Genomic DNA, 8,397 nt, shown 5'->3' on the forward strand with positions numbered 1-8,397 from the left:
ATGCTACAGATTTTATTCAAAATAAATGTTAAATCTAAAGCTGAGCTTCAGCCAGTTTTACAAAGCAAAGAAAGTCCTCTCTGACTGTGCAGCCTCACTGGGCTCCACAGCAACTACAACAGTTACAAGTAGCCTGACTTAAGAGAGGGGTTTAGGAAGACATGGGATTGTCTTAAGTAATATCTCTATCTTTAGGTTTCATTCTGACCACGAGCAGTTTCCTGCAAATACGTATCACACACAACTCTTTAAGCAAAGAAGCAAATTTTTGCAGAGTTCAGAAAGCTGCGATTTCATCCACATGAGTAACTAGATTATTTAAAACTACTTTCAAAGACTGCAGCACTAAGGCAGGCAAATAAGATAATCAAGTACTAGCAGCTTTAGGGTAATTTAAAAAACACTCATCATCATCGGCTTTTTCTCGAAAAACATAACTTTTTGGGTGCTCAAAGGAAGGTGGTGGTGACTCACCAGTGCCACAGAGACTCTGGGCATCAGGAAACACATCACCACAAAGAGCTGTAGTCTGAAGACTAGAGTAAGACTGACACCAGCTAAGATGGCACTGGATTTCTCACTGGTCCAAAAAAATAGCTAAACTACATCAGGAAACAATATAACAAATATAACAAACATTTACAACAATTGACCTTTTGCAGAAAACCCCAAAAGACCACATGTACCAATTTCACCGAAATGCTGTCTTTCGTATGAGAAAAAGCTCTTAAAAATTCTCACATGGTAGAAAATGCTTAATTGTGTTGTCCTGTAAAAAAACACGACTGGAAAATGCAGTTTATATTTCCAGTGTTGAACGTCAAACTGAGCACAGACTACAGTATGTATTTTGAAATTACACTCTAATCCAGAAAATCAAAGTTGCGCAAATGACTTTCCCCACTATTCATTTCAAAACCTTGCTTAAGCTTGTAATATATGCAAGCCCTGAAGGCATGTGGAAAGATAACTACAAAGCAGGCGTAAACAGTAATGAGCCAAACGTTGTGAAGATCTAACTTTGCAAACTACTTTTAACCTAGTGTGTGTAAAGTAAAGGTGTAACTTATTTTTTTTATTGTCAGACATACTTATATCTGGGTAGGTTATACATGGTTTTGCTTATCAATGACAGAGGTATCCAAGATGTGATAATCCAGGACCTAAAAAGGGAACCAAAACCAACGCTGACTGGCAGCTGAGAGCTCTGGCTTCTGACCTCCCTGTTGATCTGAAGAAGGTTTGTGGACCCACAGGCTGGCCTGTTTTGTCATTTATTGTAGCAAAACATAGCCACCCTCCCTTCCTTGATCGTACCTTGTACTATCACGAACCATACTTGTAGGTAAGTAGATAAATCTTACGACACATGCTAAATCTAATCATATCAGATTTGGGCTTTGTATCAAAAATGCTGCAGCTCAGCTCATGCAGAGTTAGACCAAGCCTTTTCAGGAAAAAATGGAAATTAAACAGCTGAATGTGGAAGAAAAAAAGAAAGCTGGTCCAGAGATTGGCCGTGCAGAGCTCCGTAACTACTGATTAATATCTTGGCTGTTATCTAGATTGTTGTGTGTAGTTAATGCAGCATGAGCGGTGGCAGTTTTTGCTGTAACCGGAGTTTTTCGGTAGCCTTCACGGTTAGTTTCAAACAAGCCAGAATTCAGCAATTTTGTTTGATTGCTGTCGTATCAGAAAGTTCAAAGGACTAATGGGCCAAAGAATCAGGATTAGAGAACACTTTTAAAAAGAAAAAGTAGGTGCAACTGATCATCGTCAGTCTTCACAAGAGGCTTTATTATTTTTACTGGTGACTTCTCAGAGGGAGTCATATCTCATAAAAAGTTTCCCTTTCCTTCCCCGTTTTTCCAGCTAAGTGCTGGGGAAAGGGTAAAAGTGTAATGAGGATTGGCTGGTACTAACCTATGAGCAAGCTGTATTTCTGTTATATTCAGTAAGAACTCGCCACTGCGTGTGATAAGCTACCACATTTCCACATTAACGCCTTCCCAGAAACCCCAGGAAACCCTATTTTTTGTTACTTTTGGCAGGACTTTGCAGCTCTGTACTGGGGCTCCTGCATTTTACATCAGTTAGTGTACACATACAATGGTCCTATCACACATTTATCCACATAATCTGTATGTAACATCATGATACTATCTTGCAGTGGATAAAGTAAGTTAAGGAAACCGCTAAAGCATACTCACTTGATGTAAATCAGCAAGGCCTCTAACGAAGTGAGGAGAGCTGTGTTTGTGCATACCAGTTTTAAGACCTCTCTCTACAGCTCTGGGACAAAAGTTGGATCTAGACAACTATCCTACCGCTGATGTTGAAACCGAAGTGGATTGACTTTTCCCCTCCATAGGCTTCCCAGCTTTCTTTGTTCCATATGGTATTACCGGCCTTGCCTTTGACTGTAAGCTGCATGCATGGCATCGTTGCTCTTAGTCATCACCTGTTTCCTGCGCCCTCAGATTTCTCAGTCTTCCCACTCGCCACTTCAAAATTTTATCATGGCTTCACGTGGAAATATGGGCAGGGTATCTGAAGCATGCGGCAAGGTCCGTCAGCACAGATTGCAGGTAAAGCTGTTTAAAATATTATGAAACTTTTAATTACCTCCAAGTGAAGAAGTGGCCATTTGTAGTAAAATTTGCCTCATTATTACAAAAGCAGTCATTTGTTTGTAAGTGTATAGGAAGGTACGGTGAGCAAGTGCTCGCACCATTAGAGGGTGCTGGAGTCCGCACAATACTAATTGCGTTCAAGTCCCTCCAACGCAAGAGCTGCTCATTCTTCATAGGGAAGGAGAGTGACCTGTACGAGCCTCGGTGCTGGTAACTACAGAAAAATAAAGCACCGGGGAGGGACATCATAATCTTGTTTTGTCACACTTATAGTCTTGCCAAAATATTGTTTGAAATATTTCCCCACAATTATTCCTATGCTCCAGAGATTGGAAATCTGATCAAATGCACTTATATGCATGACAGATTTAGGTAAAAAGTCACATGAAATACCATAATGTGACATTGTCTATTTTCCAAGTTCCTCATTTTGCACCCTAAATAACATCCTTTTAATTAGACAGTTGATATATACCTTTTAAAGGCAAAACATGAAAACAAATTTCATTCTATGTACCTACAGCAAACCTGTCTTCCCCATCTCTCTTCCTCTCCTGCAATTATCAAGTGAATCCCCAACTTCTGTCACAGACATTTGCTGTTTGACACTGGACTAACTACTACTACTGACTAGTCGGCAGTAACTAAGTCTACTAACCCAACGGATGGGCCTTTTTCTCTTGCCTCTGCAAAGCAGAGGGGGCCCTTCTTCATATGTCGTGTCTTTGGAGAAGAGCAGATCGGGAGAGAAACATGCTACGTCCTGGGAGACGCTGCTGTGATATCTTAAATCTCCGTATCTTTTCAGCAAATGGAGTCCTTGTCCCATGCGGCACACTCAAAAGAGGGGATGGGACGCTGGGGACAAACCCTAGGTAAGAACAGGTTGCTACAGTGGTGAAAGCAATCCCACGTGCAGCGCGTGCTGCTGCTTCCTTGGTGCTGCACAAACCTCTGTCTTCAAAACGTGCATGCACATGATAATTGCAGCACAGAAGATTTCAGGAGGGGAACAGAGAGAAGAGAAATGCTGCTTTTCAGTGGTTTAAATCAGCAAAGCATCAGGGCAGTTCTCTCAAACAAACCAGAAGCAATTCCCAAGCCAAAAGGCTTCATCAACCCAGAGCCCGGCTGCAAACAGTGAACATGCTCAGAAGGTTTCAAAGGAGCATCCCGTGGCCTCTTCTAATGGATTGTCCCACGTCACCCTGGCTAGCAGCCCTGCGCATCTGAGCCCACTTCTGTCCTCTGACACGCAGACAGACGTGGGAACAACGTCCGATGGAACAGATCGCTGACAGAAGCATGGTCTTTTTGATCCCTGGTGCTTATGTGGGTCCAGTTCTTATGCCCACGTGAGTACTGCAGCAGGATACCCAGTTTCTGGTTTCTAGAATAGCTGTATTCTATGATGATTCTCTTTTTTTTTTAAATCTATGTCTTTTTCAATCAATCTCCAGTTCTTTTTTCCCCTCACACGACTGAATTTTGAAAGCAGGTAAACACACTTCTAGACAAGTCATTATTTCCTTATCTTTTAAAACAATATACGGTGGAGCTTTGAGTCCTCTGACCATGCTGAAGCTTCAGCAAAACTCTTCTTTAAATTTAAGCCTATGCCATCTTTTAAGAATGAGATGTACACAATTATGTGAGTCTTTAGAGTGTTGTTTTAAACCATAAAAATATGTAACCTCAGAGATGCACAAAAGAGAATGACATTTTTGAAATCTTACCAGATTTTGCAAATCAGTTTACTTGATTTTCTTTGTACCTGGTGGACATGATTTCAGAGCTGAACAGCAGTGTTGAGTGTAGACAGGCAGCATATGCCATGTGTAATTTTTTAATTTCCTGGTAGCAGCAATTCTTACAGGCACAATAGCAGGTTTGTTTGTTTTTTGTTCTTCATCAGACCTTTTATTAACATTCTGCTAGATCTCTCGACTGCACCTGGTTTGTTAGTGACTGAGTGTAATGGCATCTTTGCCCTGGGCTCTTGGAGACGGTGCATATGGATGGAGAAGGCAACAGATAATATGGATGCAAATTTCAAATTACTGGTTTCATCCCTGAGGCACTTAAAAAGGACAAATCTCAAGGAAACAGGGAGAACAGCATGACTGTGCTTTTAGTTCCTACTGAAGGTATAGGCTTGAAAACACTGTTCAGGGTCCTTGCAGTATTTTCCTTTGCAAAATAACGGAACGTAAATTTATTTCAGTCAGGAGTACCTATATTCTCTTGATGAAAGCTTAGTCCAGTGGCAGATCATCAAGAGCACCGTGTTTACCAGCCACAAGAGCACTATATTTACCGGCCACAAGAGCACTATATTTACCAGCCAGTGCTTGAAGAAGAGCCTGTCACTTGCACAGGATCAAGATACCAGAAATCCAACATGACGGTCTTTCTGATGAGCACCCATTAACCATCACTGTCACCAAATACACACTGATTTGGACTAATCACTGCAAGGAGTGGTCTTTAATGAGCTGAGAGGGAGGCATTTTCAACATTCAAGTCAATGTTCTCTTGCCTACAGAACCACTCATATGGAAAAAGTAACTGTCTTTTTCTATTTGTGTAATTCTGTCTATCTTACTGGAGGCTTTTTTTTTTCCTTCGAAACGGTTTCATGCTGATAAAACTCCTACACATCCCACAGAACAGATCTGGTGTGTCCCCAGCAGCGCGCTGGTATTCAGCCTCTGAAAGTAAAACACAAACTGAACCTTCTGAGCTGGAAAGATTTATCAGGTTTTGCACTTCCTGAGACAGAGTCTCCTCCTGAGCAGTAGTGTACGTACTGCTTTAGCTGCCCGCCTCAAATCTTCCACTGCGTTCAAATACATGATGAATACCAGTGCTGAAGAAATCTCTCAAATATACTGCTACCTCCTCCACAAACTGCCAAGAGAGGCTTTGTAAGAAAAATGAGCTTCATTTTTAGGTATTTTTTTAAACCAGTGCCATAATCACTGACTTGATGTATTTTCTTACTCTCTTCTCCACTGATGCATACCTGTCTCCTGGAGGATGCTCCAGTCTCATTTACACCTGATGTTTCTTCCAAACTTCAGAACCTGTGTCAATCTGGTAATCAGTTTGAAGACAGAATTAATTAAATTGGATTGCTAGAATGAATTCCGTAATACCCTGGGAAGTTGGATATTTGCAATCAGCTATGTAACTGTTGCTAGGATACTGGAATTGTTTATTTTTTTGGAAAAAAATTCTATTAAAATATTTCCCTTTCTAAAGCTACAAATCCAAGACATACAAAAGTTTAGTTGGTCCTGTGAACAATTTTTTGGTGCTTTCATATATAAGTAATGTATTAACTCTTGACTCAGAAAACGTATGGAAAAACCCACAAGAATCTACTAATATATCTATCAGATATATTCCTAAAAAGAAGCACGTTATAGTTGCTGAATGTTTACTTCCATGATTTTTCCTCTGTTAGTCTGCCTGAGCTGCACATACACAGAAAGCATTGCACACACAGAAGACAGTAAACATCTATTAAGTATGTTAGATTTAGTTTGTACATCTGACAGTGACAGATCATCCTCTACAGCATAAAAAAATATGTAACATTGAAATATAAAGGACTCAGTGATGAAGCTTGTACCACCTTAACTAGAACGACTGGACCAAATTTCAGGTTTTACCCTCAGGTTCTTTTTCTCAGTTTCCTACCTGTGGCCCCATAGAAAATACTGAATAGTTCTACTCCCTCTCCAGCGTTCAACTTCAATTACTTTTAGAAGGTTTTGTCATCCTTAATTGTCATTTATCCAAGCTATAATTATTTAATCCTTTGACCTCATTTCAAAAGTCAATCATGAGCTCTCCCCTACTGTTTTTCTTTCACAATGTTCAACCACCTCAGCAGCGACAGCCTCCAGCATGATTGTGATACGCGCAGGGAATCATTTTCTAGTGGCGATCATCAAGAGACAGGTCTTCTCAGCTGTCCTCAACAGGCTTCTCTAGTTCACTGCAATGCTCTCGACGTAGTACTCTAATGGATAAAGTCGTTAATTTTACTGTGTTTTAGAGTTAATGTCCATTTTCTTCATTATTATTTTGCCTTCAATTCCTTCGCTTTTATTATCTGAGAGAGACTTTGGGGTAGAGAAGTGGGGGGTATAGAGATGAGATGTAATAAAAAATCAGAAGAAAAGACCATGTTACCCACATGGCTTTATTCCTAAACTTATTCTCAGCTGCCAAAATGTTGGTTAAAGTCTGGTTGCACTGAAATTGATTTTCAAAATCATTATTTAATTCTTCACCTCTGTTTCTCCAGGTTTTTTTCCTGTCGATATTCCATTAATCAGAGAGTAAAGAAGATTTGGTGGGTACTGTGTAATTCAAATTGTTCTCTATTCCTAGCAGGGACTATTTCTCTCTTCTAATCTGGCATGTAATCTATTTTAGCTTCAGCCCCGAGTAACAGCAAGTTCTATTCACTGGGATACAACTGAGTCTATCAGTGATGAATGTTTGGTTCACATTGTTATGAATCTCCAATAAATTCATTTCATATAAAACTAGGACACTTTAAAATATCTGCAATTGTCGCCTTTAGCCTTCAACGTACCCAAAAAAAAACCCCACTGTAGTGACTGCTGCTGGTTAAACCCACTTTTGACAGTCCACGTCCGTTTTCTCTTGCCTCATACAAGCTTCAGCCAGTCTAGATTCTGACTGCTAAGGATGTAATGAGTGTTGTGAATTATAGCTGATGACCCTGAGAAAAATGCAATTTATTGTCAATTGTCCATTATAATCTGTGGGAAAAACAAAATACTTTTCTTGCAATGCTGTGTGAAAAACAAGTTTTGGCCCCAAATTTTTGGAACATAATATAACCACTAGATTCACTCTTCTCTTGTAATGCCGATGAGCCCCAAGAGTACTCATAAATATTGGCAGACTGAAGTAGGTAGTATTTTGCCAGTTTTTTTTCCTGCTAAATTGTAGTTAGTGTTTTTAACATAGTGATACATAACAACGCCCTTAATGCTATTCCTTGGAACTTCATCCTGAAATTCTATTTCAACCCACTAAGGTCCTAGGACATGTAGATCAGCTAGTGATACTGCTGCCAAAAAATAGGTAATGAATTTGCTGACAGACCCCAAGAAGGGGGGCGGGGGTCTGCATTTCAAACAGCTGCATTTCAACTGTACCAGGAGGAAGAAAACTAATTTTTGTAGTTGCAAGTTTTATTCACTTTTGTTCCTCTTACATCAGTGAGACTTTCATTTAAATGTAGTGTTCAAGGTATCTTATTTCCAAAATTCTTATAAAACCAGTTTTTGTGTCTGTCCCAAGCTTTATTCCAAGATGTCTGTGGAAGAAGACAGCTGAAACACATGGTAGACATGTCCTCCTAAGGCTTCACATGAGGCTAGGAGCCTGTTGCTTTTCTTTCAATAATTAATTCCCAGCCAGTTCATCATGACGTCGAGATCTAAAACATCATTTCAACCCAACTGGTATTTGCCTCTTTATCTGGACACTCTCTAGATTAACACTGTCACGTTATTTCAACAGAAGTCTTGTGAATGAAGAAAAGAGCGTGGGGATACAGAATTCATTTATCACCACGGCTATGTTACAACTTCTGGTCTGCTGTTTTCCCAGTAATGCAGTTTTATTTGTCAAGTCTGTTCCCGACGTTTGTATCAGTGGGCAACTTGCTTCTTTACAGTTTCTGCTAGGATACCAACATATTTTGGAATACTTG

This window comes from Phaethon aethereus, assembly GCF_964289735.1.
Source record: "Phaethon aethereus genome assembly, chromosome: 10".
Lineage (NCBI taxonomy): Eukaryota > Metazoa > Chordata > Aves > Phaethontiformes > Phaethontidae > Phaethon > Phaethon aethereus.